This window comes from Leptopilina heterotoma, unplaced genomic scaffold, assembly GCF_015476425.1.
Source record: "Leptopilina heterotoma isolate Lh14 unplaced genomic scaffold, ASM1547642v1 Lhet_52, whole genome shotgun sequence".
Classification (NCBI taxonomy): domain Eukaryota; kingdom Metazoa; phylum Arthropoda; class Insecta; order Hymenoptera; family Figitidae; genus Leptopilina; species Leptopilina heterotoma.
This window is the reverse complement of record NW_025111114.1, coordinates 1,334,362-1,349,321: the sequence shown is the minus strand read 5'-3', so window position 1 is coordinate 1,349,321 and position 14,960 is coordinate 1,334,362. Positions and strand designations below refer to the sequence as shown.

Here is a 14,960-nt window from a genome sequence, read left to right as displayed (position 1 = left end):
AGAAGAGGAAGAAGAGAAAGGGAAAAAGAAAGAGAAAGAAATAGAAGAAACGAAGAAGTTAAACAAAACGATTTCCGAATATAGGAAAAAATCACCCCCTTAAAAGGGACGAGTGTGGGAGAGGGAGGCGTAATTATCAAGAGAAACAATATTTACGAAAACGATAAAACGAAGAAGAAATAACCAAGAGAAGTTAAAATACATCAAGTAGTTGACCCCAACGGTGTTGTTTTTCCTGATTATTCTTTTATTTTTTTTTTTTTGTCTATTTGAACTTTGATACTAAGTCGAAAGAGGAAGGGGAAGGGGGGTCGAGTTTTCATTCTCTTTTCCCACTTCTTTTTTTTTCTTTTCTTTTTTTTTTTGTTTCCTTTTGCCAGTAGAGAAAATGCCACTGGAGATAAACCGATTTTGCTCTTGATATAAACAGGAAGTCGGCATTAATAGTCCCTGTGGAACGACCCTTCTCACTAGTTCCGCCGGCAATGGGGATAGCCGGTGGTTCATTTTATATTTTGATTTGTGTCGCGCTTTGCAAAACGGCATAACACCCTCGGGATATCCATTAACGTGACTTTCTATATATACATGCGAAATGCGCGTAGACGACGTGAACAAATTCCTCTCTCTCTCTCTCTCTATATATATATAATATAATATACACATGTATATATATCGTATCGGCAATTCAAGTGAGGAGCGCGCGATCTCTTTTCAGATTCCCTATAGAATTCACGTCGACTTTGATTACTCGACCAACGAAAAAGAGAGAGAGAAAGAGAGAGAGAGAGAGAGAGAGAGAGAGAGAGAGAGAAAGAGAGATACTCTAGTTCGATTTCTTCCCCTCTCATCGTGAAATCGGTGAATCAACGAAATCTCGACTTTTCATTTCATACTCTTTTCTTAACTCTGTTTACCTTCCATACTCTTTTCATTTTTCTATACAAATACATTCGTTCCATTTCACTACTTTTTTTATTGGATTGCATTTTTATTTTAATCACTTTTCCCTATTTGATCAATTTTTATAATGCTTATCGATCAGTAGTATATTAATAAATATTAAAAAATTATTTATTATAAAAATTATTTAATTATTTATTTAAAAAATAAAAGTAAATTAAAAAAAAAAATTTTAAATACCGTCAACCGGGGCTATTTTGTGCACCAAATAGCTTTTTTTTTATTCAAAGATTTATTTAAATTCAGAATTAAGAGAATAAAGAAAATCAACTTTTGATATATGTTGTGGACATCCTTCTGAAGGTTTCCTATAAATTTTGCAAAGAAAAAAATTTTTTTGTCTTAGTTATAGTCATTGAAAGTCGTGAACACAATAACTCCCGGGATGGGGCTATTTTGTGCATCGAACTTTGTTTTTCTATAATGTTGCGTAAACAATTTTTTTAATCGTTTCTGCTTCATGAAATCTTTTGTGTATATATTTGAGAGTAAATTAAAAAAAGAATGACCTAGAAAAATGTTTTTTGTAGATATATTATACAAAAAATGTAAAATAAAGCACTAAAATTTTGCTAAAATCTGGATTTACTAAAAATTAACAATCTTTCTTTAAATTGTATATTACGCAGATAGTAAATAAAATTTTTTTCTTTTTTAATATATATTTTATAATAATACACTAATATAATTATAAAATGATCGTTTAAACACTTATAAATAACTTTAAAACATCATTTCAATAGGAGCTTTTTTAATGGTTTTGAATGATATTTTTAAAAAACTTGAAATAAATATTTTTAAGGTTAAATATATAACAATTTAATATCTAATATGATTTTCAAGTTATTTTAAGAGAAACGAGAAAATAGTTTTAAAACTAATTTGAAAAACTTATAAATATTAATTAAAGTTCATTTTTTGAGGTTACGTTGTGCACCGGTAGAGCTTTTAATCGTTTTAATGATTTTAATTAACGTATTTACAGTTTTTTGACAGAAAAGTAAGACAAAAATGTATAAAAATGATAAACAGAATCTTCTTTACTTACTAAATAAAATATTTATGAAAAATATTTGATTTTTTTAAGTGCACAAAATAGCCCCATGGATTCCTGGTATTTCAGTTTTTTCCACTTTTCTCTTAAAATAATAAATAAAAAGTTAGCGCATTACGTATGTATCATCACAACACAATTAAAAACAAATATCTAACACAGTTTATGAGACACATTAAAACTCTAGAAGATCTGGTATAATTTTTCCGAACTTTCAAAATTTTTTAAACAAATTTTCCGTTTTTAGGAATTTTTTTCTCTTAATTGCCAAAGAATTAAATAATAACATTTAGTGCTCTCTATTGTCATGCAATCAAACTTTCATTTTACAAAATAGCAGATTAAAATAATTCATTTTAATAATTTTTTTCATTAAAAAACTCGCGTGCACAAAATAGCCCCCGGATGCACAAAATAGCCCCAGTTGACGGTACAGGAAAAAAATAAATATAATTATTACATTTCACTGAAAAAAATTTATTTGATTCAAATTTTTTTAATCTAATATTAACAGGAGTAAGTATCGTTTAGACACAAAAAAAAATAATGAAAAAAAATATTTGTTTCTTTCTATTTATATATTAAAAAAAAAATATTTGTAAATTAGGTATTCTTTTTTTTTTAATTTTTTATTCTCGAAACAGGGATCGAACCAGTGAAAATATTTAAAAATAAGGACTTTATGGACCAAAAAAAAAAATTACGTACCAATTACTGACGAAAATATAACCAGACAAAAATGAATAAAAATAAAAAATAGTTAAATAAATAAAAATAAAAAAATAAATAAATAAAATAAAAAAATAAATAAATAAAATAAAAAAATAAATAAATAATAATAAATATTATTATTTCTATTTAAATAGTTAAACAAGAGAAAATTAATAAAATAATAAAATCATTATCAATTCAATTAATATTTTCCAGAATTTTTAACTAAAATTCTTCTTTAAATCGATTATTTTTAATAATTTTCGAAAAAGTTCTTTGACAATTTTCAAATCCATTTGTTTAGAATATTCTCGAGAAATTGAATAATTAAATTCCAAAGAAGAATTTTATTATTTTTGAACAATATTTAATTTAAATTCTTCTATTAATGCATTATTTTTAATAATTTTCGAAAAAGTTCTCTGAGAATATTCAAATTTATTTGTTTTCAATTCAATTTTATGAAATTTCAATTATTGGTAAATTCTTCATTTAAATATATATATGATAATAAAAACTTTAAACAATTTTAAAAAAATTCTTAAATAAAGTTTTTCTAAAAAATTAATTTCAAAATTCAATTATTTCTAAAAATTCAAATTATCTATTGCTTTTAATAATCAATTATTATCTAAAATATTAACTAAAATTCATTTCTAAATCAATTTTGATTAGAAAAAATTCTACTAGAATTCAATTATTTAAATACAAAAATAAATAATTCATTAAAGAATTAAATGTTTCTTAAAATTCAATTCCTATAAAGAATTTTATCAACAAATTTTTAAATAATTGAATATTCTTTCGACGACTTTAAATAAAAATTTTTTTAAATAATTACATTTTTTGAGAAATTTTATTAAAATTGTATAAAAAAAATTGAAATTTTGCGATATGTTTTATTATTTGTAAAAATAATTGAATTCCTAAGAAGAATTTTATTATTTTTTAACAATATTTAATTTTTGCGAAGAATATTATTACTTTTGAAAATTATTGAATTTATGCAATAATTTGTAACTTTTTTCAAAATAACATTTTTTTCCACGTTTTTAACTAAAATTTTTCTATAAATGCATTATTTTTTACAATTTTTGAAAAAGTTCTTTGAGAATTTTTAAATTCTTTTATTTACAATTCAATTTTACGAAATTTTAATTTTTCGTAAATTCTGCAATTAAATATATATTAGAAAAAAAACTTGAAATAATTTCAAAAAAAAATTCGCAATTAAACTTTCCAAAAAAATCAATTCCACAGAATTATTAGTTAAAAATATGAAAAATTCAGATTTTTAAAGATTTTAATTTGAAACCTTTTCAAAATTCAATTATTTCTAAAAATTTATGCTCTAATGATTTTAAAATTTAATTATAATCTAAAATTTATAGGTACTAAAATAAATTTTCATATCAATTTTTATTAGAAAATTCTACTAGAATTCAATTATTTAAATACAAAAAAAAAACAATTTATTAAATATAAAATTGAAATTGAAACAAAGTGAAAATAAATTGAAATTAAAATTTAACCGAAAAAAGTTTGAACCGAAGTTACAATTGAGCCAAAATAAAAATTGAATTAAAGTGTAAATAAAATTAAAATTTAACCAAAATAAAAATTGAATTAAAGTGTAAATAAAAATTAAAATTGAAATAAAATAAAAATTGTTCCAAAATAAAAAACAATCTAAATTAAAAAAAAAACCAAAATAAAAATTGTCCCTAAAAAAATTGAATCGAAATAAAAATTGAACCGAAATCAAAATTGTCCCAAAATAAATATAAAACTAATTCAAAAATAAACTAAAATAAAAATTGAACCGTTAGAAAAATTGAACCAAAATAAACTTGAAACAAAGTGAAAATCAAACCAAAGTAAAACTAAACCAAATAAAAAATTGTACCGAAATAAAAATTTAAACCAAAGTAACTAGGCACTCAATGACCGTAAATAAATAAATAAATAAATAGAGAATTGATAAAGATACCAATATTTCCATTTTCGAGATAAAAATAATGGATGATGATGATAAAAATGAAAGATGAAAAATCGAGATAAGAAAAAGTAGTCGTGGAGAAAAATTAGACAAATATTTCAAAATATGTATCGGAAGTTTCGATTTTTTTTTCTTTCTTCCTTTTTTTCTTAACTATATATACAAAAAGCTTGCGCAACCATAAAATAAAATGTATGTAGCAAGAAGCAAAAATGGAGCAAACCTATTTCTCCTTTATAGGCACACGTAGACCATCTTGAAACTACTCAAGAAATTGCATATTACCTGAGGGTAATCGATATTCGATTTACCCCTTCTGCACGCGAGCTATCACTAAATTTACTAAACGTGGCACGTGTATAATATTTCGAATGAGCTGTTACCATTTTCTGTGACTTCTCATTAACGCCGACAAATCTAATTATTTTTCTCGACAAAGGAAAAAAAAATAATCCCATATCGAAAATTCCCTCAAACATTCTGTCTCTTAATCGGATTTAGTTCAATTTTCACTGCATATCAATCGTGATGAAAAAAAAAATTATTTGATTCAAATAAACGAATTTTTGTCTATTATTCAGTTATATTTTTTTTGTAATTAAATTTTTAATTTTTTTTTTTCAAAACTTTTTGCAATAATTTATTTTTATTAAAATTTAATTAATTCCAATGCATATTCAATTATATTTCTTTAAAGAAACAAAGTGAAAATAAATTAAATAAATTAAAATTGAACCGAAAAAAGTTTGAACCAAAGTAAAAATTAAACTAAAATAAAAATTGAATTAAAGTGTAAAAAAAAAATTAAAATTGAACCTAAATAAAAATCTAACCAAAGTAAAAATAAACCAAAATAAAAATTGAAGCAAAATTGAATTTATTTCAATTAAATTTTTATTTTTGTTCAATTCTAATTATGGTTAACATTGTTTTTAATCAATTTTAATTTCGATTTATTTTCTCTTTAGTCCACTTCTTATTTTAGCTCCATTTTTATTTTGGATCAATTTTCATTGAAGTTCCATTTTAATTTCAATTTAATTCCACTTTAATTCAATTTTTATTTTTGTTCAATTTTAACTTTGGTTCAAACTTTTTTCGGTTCAATTTTTAATTTAAATTTATTTTCACATTTTTTCAATTTTTATTTTCGTTTAATTTTAATATCTATTCAATTATTGTTTCTGTTCAATTTTAATATCTATTCAATTTTTATTACGGGACAATTTTTATTTTGGTTTAATTTTTATTTTTATTTTCACTTTAACTCAATTTTAACTTTGGTTCAAATTTTTTTTCGTTGAATTTTAATTTAGATTTATTTTTTCTTTGGTTCACTTTTTATTTTAGCTGAATTTCAAGTTTGGGTCAATTTTAACATTGGTGCAGATTTTTTCGGTTCAATTTTAATTTTTATTAATTTTCACTTCAGTTCCATTCTTATTTTGGTTCAATTTTAACTTTGGTTTAATTTTTTTTTTTTGGTTCACTTTTAATGTCCATTTATTTTTACTTTGGTTCCATTTTTATTTCAATTCAATTTTAACTTTGGTTTAATTTTAATTGTAGTTTAAAATTTTTTTAGTACAATTTTAATTTCGATTTATTTTCTCTTTGGTTCACTTTATATTTTAGCTCAATTTTTATTTTGTGGCAATTTTGATTAAATTTCAATTTTAATTTCTATATATTTTTAGTTTATTTCAATTTCTACTGTGGTTCCATTTTTATTTTAATTAAATTTTTATTTTAATTTAATTTTAATACATGCTTCAAATTTTTATTTTCATTTAATTTTTATTTATGTTCATATTTTTACTTTTATTCAATTTTTATTTCGGTTCATTTTTTATTTTGTTTCAATTTTATTTAGGTTCGAATTTTATTTTGGTTTAAATTTAATTGTATTTTAAATTTTTTTGGTTCAATTTTAATTTCGATTTATTTTCTCTTTGGTTCACTTTTGTATTTTAGCTCAAGTTTTATTTTGGGTCAATTTATATTAAATTTCAATTTTAATTTCGATTTATTTTCACTTGGTTTTAGTTTTAACTTTGTTTCAATTTTTGATTTAATTCAATTTTTATGTCGATTCAATTTTAATTTAAATTCAATTTTTATTTTGGTTCAATTTTAATTTTTATTCAATTTTTATTTCGCTTCAATTTTAATGTCTATTCAATTTTTATTTCGGGATAATTTTTATTTCGGTCAAATTTTTCTTTCAGTGACATTCAATTGTTTTAAAATTTTTATTTTCTTTTTTTGGTGTGTGATGTACGGGGAAAATATAGGGGGGGGGGTATAATTTATGAAAAAGAGAAAAAATACCCGCGGGGTAGTTGTTGAAGAATCTTTTCGCACGAAGCCCCTTATTTTCCGTGTCACCCCTTTTCTGATCTCCAAAAGCAACACACAGAAAAGGGGGATGGCGGTGTGCAAAGAGCAATCGAGAGAGAAATGCAGAAGAGGTAATTTAGTGTCCTCCGGGCAAAGTCAAGAATTTCACCTTTACTAGGGCGACCGCCTTATATATACCCGACAAGAAGTATAATACAGGGATTTAGCCGTAGGCTGCTTAGTTCATTTGCTGTTCAGCCTCATCTTAACTAGAAAATCATAACGCTTTTCATTATAATTATACTCTTTATTTTCCAAACTGGTAGAGGCTCAACTACTAAATTTCTTGTTAATTATCAAGTTTAATTAAGTTAAAAAATATTCGCAATTTCTTTTTTTTACTCTTTCATTCATTACAGTCAATTTCATTTCTTTTTTTTCAGATTATAATTTTGTCGACGTCGAGTAATTACTATTTTCACGTATAGTATTCAAATTATGTCAAAACAATTAGAAATAAAAAAATAAAAATTACTTTCCTAATTATGACATTATTTTTTATTCATGTTTCTTTAATTGATGAATTATTTAATTAATTCTTAATAATTCTGCTGATCCTAAAATTATAAAAACTAAAAAAAAACGAGATTTCTTTATTTCTTCTTCAAATAAAAATTTTAATTGCAATAATTTTGCGTCACTGTCCAAAAAAATTAATTACAAAGTTTCTAAATGTTTAAAGTAAGTTTTTAATTTTTTTTTAAACCAAAATCAGAGCAAAATAAAAATAAACAAAAAATAAAATTGAATGAAAATAAACATAGTGCTCAAGTAAAAATTGAACCGAATTTAAAATTAAACCAAAATAAAATTTGTGCTAAATTCAAAATATTTTCCTGATTTAATAATACATTTTATTTATAACAAAACTTAAAATTGAACCCTTATAAAAAATTAAAATTAAATTAAATTTTGAAACGAAATAAAATTGAAATAAAATAACAATAAAACGAAATAAAAATTTAACCGAAAGAAGAATTGAATGAAAATAAAAATATCAACCTAAATAAAAATTGAATGAAAATAAAATTGAACCTGAATAAAAATTGAACCACAGTAAAAATTAAAAAAAACGTGAAAATAAATCGCAATTAAAATTGAACCGAAAAAAATTTGAACCAAAGTGAAAATAAATCGAATTTAAAATTGAAATTGACCCAAAATAAAAATTGAACTAAAATAAAAAATGAACCAAAGAAAAAATAAGTCGAAATTAAAATTGAACCAAAAAAAATTTAAACCACAATTTAAATTAAACCAAAATAAAATTTGAATCCAAATACAATTAAACCAAAAACAATTTGAACGAAATTTAAAATTGAACCAAAAAAAAGTAAACCACAATTAAAATTCAACCAAAATAAAAATTGAATTGAAATAAAAATGGAACCAATGTTAAAATTTGAATGAAAGTAAAAATAAATGGACATTAAAATTAAACCAAAAAAAGATTTGAATCAAAATTAAAATTTATCCAAAAGAAAAATGAAAAGTGAAAATGAATAGCAATCAAAATTTGAACCAAAGTTAAAACTGAACCAAATTGAAAATTAATCGAAATGAAAATAAAACCTATATAAAAATTGATCCAAAAAAAAGGTGAACCACAATTAAAATTGAACCAAAATAAAAAGTGAGTTGAAATAAAAATTGAACCAAAGTAAAAATTGAAACTAAGTGAAAATAAATCGACATTAAAATTGAACCGAAAAAATTTGAACCAAAGTTAAAATTGAACAAAAATAAAAATTGAATTAAAATGGGAATCGAAATTAAAATTGAAAAAAATAAAAATTGTCCAGAAATAAAAATCGAATAAAATTAAAATTAAATCAAAAGAAAAATGAAACCGAAATAAAAATAAAACCAAAGTTAAAATAGAACCAAAACAAAAATTGAACCTAAATAAAAATTGTATCGAAATAAGAATTTAATAGCAATTAAAAGTAAACCAAAATAAGAATTGAATAAATATTAAAATTCAAAATAAAATTGAATTGAAATAAAAATTGAACCAAAGTAAAATTTGAAACAAAGTGAAAATAAATCGACATTAAAATTGAACCGAAAAAAATTAGAACCAAAGTTAAAATTAAACCAAAACCAAAATGGAACTAAAGTAAAAATATATAGAAATTAAAATTGAACCCAAAAAATTTGTACCAATGTTAAAATTGAACCAATGTGAAAATAAATTGAAATTAAAATTGAACCAAAAGTGAAAATAAATTGAAATTAAAATTGAACCAAAAGTAAGTTGAACCAAAATTAAAATTAAACCAAAATAAAAATTGAATTTATTTCCTACTGTCTTTGACTAATAATAAAAAATCAAGAACAAATACATAATTAAAAACAAACACCACCAAAAAATAAAATATCGATAATAAAATCCCCGTCAATAAAAGAAATCAAAATATTCTCCTCTTCTAAAAAAAAAGTGTATCAAAAATACCATTGCCAATAGAAGTGCACTGAATTTAAAAAATATAATTCAATTTAAAAAAATATTTCCAAAAGGACCATTGTCAGTTTTATATATTCCAAAGTGCGTGCGAAAAAAAAGAATATATATATCTCTTTCGCTTGTCAATTGTCGAAAATAATTTGAGCAAAATTGTAAAAAAAAAGAGAAGAAGGAAACCAGGTACAGTCCTCAAAAAAAAAAATCTGCACATGAATGAATACGTGCGTTGGTATGTATTTCAATATTCCTGTATTCCGAACACGGATAGAAACGTATTGCGGGCAACGTTACAGAATAACGTAGCAAACGTGAATTCAGAACCTGAGGGCCGTTAGATTGTAATGCCTCTCAGGTTCCCAGTAGAGAGAAAGAGAGAGAGAGAGAGAGAGAAGGGAGTGTTGTTCTGTTTACACGTTCCTACTGTTCTTTCCATCAGAATCAACGACATAGACTTCCTTCTCTCAAAAGATCTCGCAACAAAGAAAGAAAAAAGAACAGAAAACCCCCAAAAATTACGTACCCAGTTTTCGTTCACTAAAAACACAACTCATTTGTAAATCTTTTCACGTCACGAAACTTTTCGAGAATCGATAAACGAAATTCAAAGGACTATTTTCAGAATTTTTGACCCGAAGAATATTTCTTTATAGGTTTTGATTTAAATTATCAAAAAAAAACATTTTTTCATCAAAATGTTCTTTGCAAATCATTTGCAAATTATTTTTTAGAAAAAAACATATTTGTTTTTCTCAAACTTGTATCTTAATGTACTAAATAAAAAAATAAACTAAATACAAATAAAAAAAATGTGTAAGTTTATTTAAATTAAAAAAAATTATTAGTAATTTTTTACTACTTTTAGAAAAATTTAACACTTTGTCTGACTACATAAGTCTTCAACTACTGAGAATTAAAGGACGGATATAGACTGACCTTTTGTCTGACTAAAACAGACTTTAACTACTTGTGTAAAAACTGATAATATAATAAAAATAATTATGGGCGATTTGTCACTAATTTCGTAAAATTAAAAACAAATGTCTGTCTATAAAAGTCATTATCTACTAAATAAAAAAGTACGGGAATAAAATTAACTCTTGACTGACTAAAACGTACTTTTACTACTTAAGTATTAAGAATAAAAACAATTAAGTCCGAATTTTCACTACTTTCATAAAATTAGAAATTTTGTCTGACTAAAACATACTTTCACTACTAAAGTAAAAACTAATAATAATAAAAATAATTTTCGGCGATTTTTCTCTACTTTTATAGAATTAAACATTTTGTCTGACTACACAAGTAATTAACTACTAAATAAAAAAGTACGGGAATAAAATTAACTTCTGTCCGATTGAAACATAATTTTACTACTTCAGTAAAAACCTAAAAAATAATAAAAATAAAAATACTTTTTTTTGTCGATTTTTCACTACTTTTAAAAAATTAAACATTTTGTCTGACTAAAACAGGATTTTACTACTTATGTCATAAACAAACAATAATAAAAATAATAATGGGCGTTTCTTTATCACTTTAGTTAAATTAAACATTTTGTCTGACTAGATACAAGTCTAAATACTATAAAATACTAAAAAAAAATACTAACTAGATAAGTACGGGAATAAAATTAACATTTGTCTGACTAAATCATACTTTTACTACTTAAGAAAAAATTAATATCAATAATGGTAAGTTTTTCACAACTTTTATAAAACTAAACATTTTATCTGACTATACAATTCCTTAACTACTAAATAGATAAGTACGGAATGTAGTTATCTTTTGTCTGACTAAAATCGACTGTAACTACTTAATTAAAAACAGATATATAGTAATAATAAAAATATTTTTGTGGATATTTTTCTACTACTTTTAGAACATTAAATATTTCGTCTGCCTACAGAAGTCATTAACTACTGAATAAAAAATGCACGGGCAAAAAGTTGAATGTTGTCTGACTAATACTGACCTTTACTACTAAAATTAAAACTACGAAATTTGAGACTAAGACTGTAAAGGCTTATGGACTTATAGAGACTAACGAAAACTATCTTTGAGATCTAAAAGAAACCCCAAAGAGAAAGAAAAATAAAATTTGTCTGACTAAAACGGTCTTTTACTACTGAAACAATAAAAATTATAAAAAAAAAAAATTGTCTGGCAAAGAGAGGAATTTATTTCTAAAATTAAATTCATTCCCAACTGTAATATTAAGATAGCAGAAAATCATCATTTCTTGTATGACTTAATCGATTTTATACTACTTATGTAGCAAAGTTATTTTCCACCCGTCTTGTTATGAAGAATTAAGTAACTATAATAATTAATTAACTCTCCTCATGATAAAAACTCCTATATATGACTGAAACTCTTTATTAATAATGTAATTAAAATTTCTCCGACTTACAATATTTTTGTCTGATCTACATCATCTTTTACTACTTAAATAGAACTTAAAAGCCAAAAAATCACCTTTTTCCTAAAAATGTTCTTTTCAGATTTAAAATTAAATACCAATTGTCAAAACATGGACAGCAATTTTCCATTACGTCAATGTTCAGAAAGTTAGTTTCAAAAAAATATTTTTAATTTTTAAGATAAAATTTTAAAAAATTTTAACTTTAGAATTAAAATTTTTTTTTTTTGTTTTTTACAGTCAATTGGATAAAAGAAATTCATATATTAACACAGGTTAAAATAAATTATTTTTCTAATGATACTCCGAGACCAAATGTTTCTCAAATTTCCAATAAAACAAAAAAATGGTAATTTTTCTCACTCACCGATTATATGAAACGGATTTGTCATCAGTTTGGTGAAACAAACAATTGATGTTTGCTAAAATTGAAGTTTTCTTCCACCCAAAATAATAGTATTTTCAACTTTTGGCCATACCTAAAACAAAAAGAAAATAATTATAATTAAAAAAAGAAAATTATTAAGAAAAAAAAAATTTTTTTAAATTAATTAATTAGTTAATTAATTAATTTTTTTAAATAAAAAAAATTATTAAGAAATTAAAAAATATTACAATAATTAACGATTTTAAAAACAAGATACAAAGTTTTGAGGTCCTTATGCTTAAAAAAAACTGTGAGCAAAAAGCAAAAGTTAAAAAACTAGCAAAAGTTACTAAAATCCAATTATTAACTAATTTACTAATTAATTATTCTTGTTTATTAATTTCAAAAATTTTAATAAAATTCTTAGAAAAAATTCAATTATTTTTATAAATAATAACGTTCGTCGTAAAAATTCAATTATTTTTATTAATAGTAAGATTTTTTGCAAAAATTCAATTATTTTTTTAAATAGTAAAATTTTTACAAAAATTCAATTATTTTTAAAAAAAATTTCAAGAATGATTTCAATTTTTTTCTTAATTCGATATAAAATATTTCAATAGGATTCAATTATTTTCTAAAATTATAATAATCCTTGGAAACAATTCAATTATTTTTATAAATAGTAAAATTCTTTGCAAAAATTCAATTGTTTTCCACAAAAATTTAATAAAATTTCTCGAAAAAATTAAATTATTTTCTAACATTTTTATAAATCCTTCAAAACAATTCAATTATTTTCAAAATAAAATTTCACGAAAAAATTAAATTTTTTACTTAATTCTCTATAAAAGTTTCCAAATAAATTCAATTACTTTCTAAAATTTTAATAAATCCTTTGAAACAATTCAATTATTTTTATAAATAGTAAAATTCTTTGCACAAAATTCAATTGTTTTCAACAAAAATTTAATAAAATTTCTCGAAAGAATTCAATTATTTTCTAAATTTTTTATAAATCCCTCAAAACAATTCAAATATTTCTTTAAATAGTAAAATCATTGCAAAAATTAATTATTTTCAATAAAATTTAACGAAAGAATTCAATTATTTTCTAAAATTATAATAAATCCTTCAAAAGAATTCAATTATTTTTATAAATAATAAAATTCTTTGCAAAAATACAAATATTTTGAAAAAATACTGTAACTGTACTATTTAAAAAAAAAAAAAACTTTTAAAAATTTTTCAAAACAATTTAATTATTTACAAAAACTCTAATAAAATTGTTTAAAAAATTTTAACTTTCTATCAATATTTTGAACAAAATTTTAATAGTGAAGTTATTAATTACAATTATTAACAAAATCGATTAAATTAAATAAATTAAAAAATGTTTTTGTAAGAATCTAATTATTTTCGTTATTTTAATAAAATTTCTTGAATGAATTAAATTAGTTTAGAAAATTGTAATAAAATTCTCAAGACTTTAATTATTTTTTAAAACTTTTAATAAAATTCAATAATTAAATCTTTATATTTAATTTTTATATTAAATTAAATTAATCTTTATATTTTATTAAATTTAAGATACACGATTATTTTATTATTTATTTTTTTTTATTTTATTATTTTTATTTTATTTTTTTTTTGAATAATTTATTGTTCATAAAATTCAATTACTTTCAATAATTTTCAATTGAAATTATTATAGAAACTCTTCAAGAGAATTTAATTAGGATTTTTAAAAATTTTGATTCGATTTTTTGTCTTCATTTAATATCCTTAAAAAGAAACTGTGTCAAATAAAAAAAAATCAAGAACTAAAACTATTTTCTATATTCAAAATAAAATGTTCTCAACAACCAAAATCCAATTTTAAAGATCGCGCCATCAAAATCTCTCCGAAACGATTTGGAAAATTCGAAAATGGCAAAAGTTGCGAACAAAGAATATAATAATAAAGATAGCAAAAAAAAAAAGAAAAAAAAATAATGCAAAAAAGAACATTCATTTTGAAAGAATAGATAATGTAAATGATTGCTTGTTCAATTTATGATCCCGAAAACATACTGTAACAGTAAAAGGGAGCATCATAAACTCTCCAGACATCACCCCCCCTTCTTCCCCCTCTCCTCTCTCACTCTCTCTTTCTCCTTTTCCGCCCTCTCCTTTCTCTCACAATCTATCCCAATCTACGGGTACTCATAAAATCGCTGATTCTCACTCCTGGCATGAATTCGTGCCAGGAGCCGTTGCGTCTCAAGTGAAGTTGGGGAGTTTTCACGCCATTTCCTCATTTCCACATTCTTCTCTTGTTTGCCGTAGACTTCCGTCTTATATATATATGTATATAGTGGCTTTTTTTCCCCCACACACACAAGCGTGAGGCATTTGCATAAATTTCTCACCGATTTGACCCCACGGAAATGTATGTCGCGAAAAAAATTTATTACCCAACCGAAAGTTAACATTGCGCGCCAATATTGTTTATTCTACCGCACAATTTGAGTTTGAGTGTCATCAACATTTGAAAAATTATGATTTAAAGAAAAAAAAAAGAGAAAAACGATTTTAACA

At 22.7% G+C, this 14,960-nt stretch overlaps 1 protein-coding gene across 4 annotated transcripts in view; it reads right to left on the bottom strand.

Annotated features, from left to right (window-relative positions):
* The window catches only part of LOC122507861 (venom dipeptidyl peptidase 4), a 607,787-nt gene that overhangs the window by 502,002 nt on the left and 90,825 nt on the right, over nt 1–14,960 (bottom strand). For 2 of the 4 annotated variants that reach the window (XM_043620807.1, XM_043620809.1), the window contains exon 2: nt 12,381–12,492. The exons of the other annotated variants lie outside the window; for them this stretch is intronic. The gene's annotated coding sequence lies outside the window, so the exon portion shown is untranslated. The remainder of the gene's footprint in view (nt 1–12,380; nt 12,493–14,960) is intronic. 4 annotated transcript variants of the gene reach the window in all.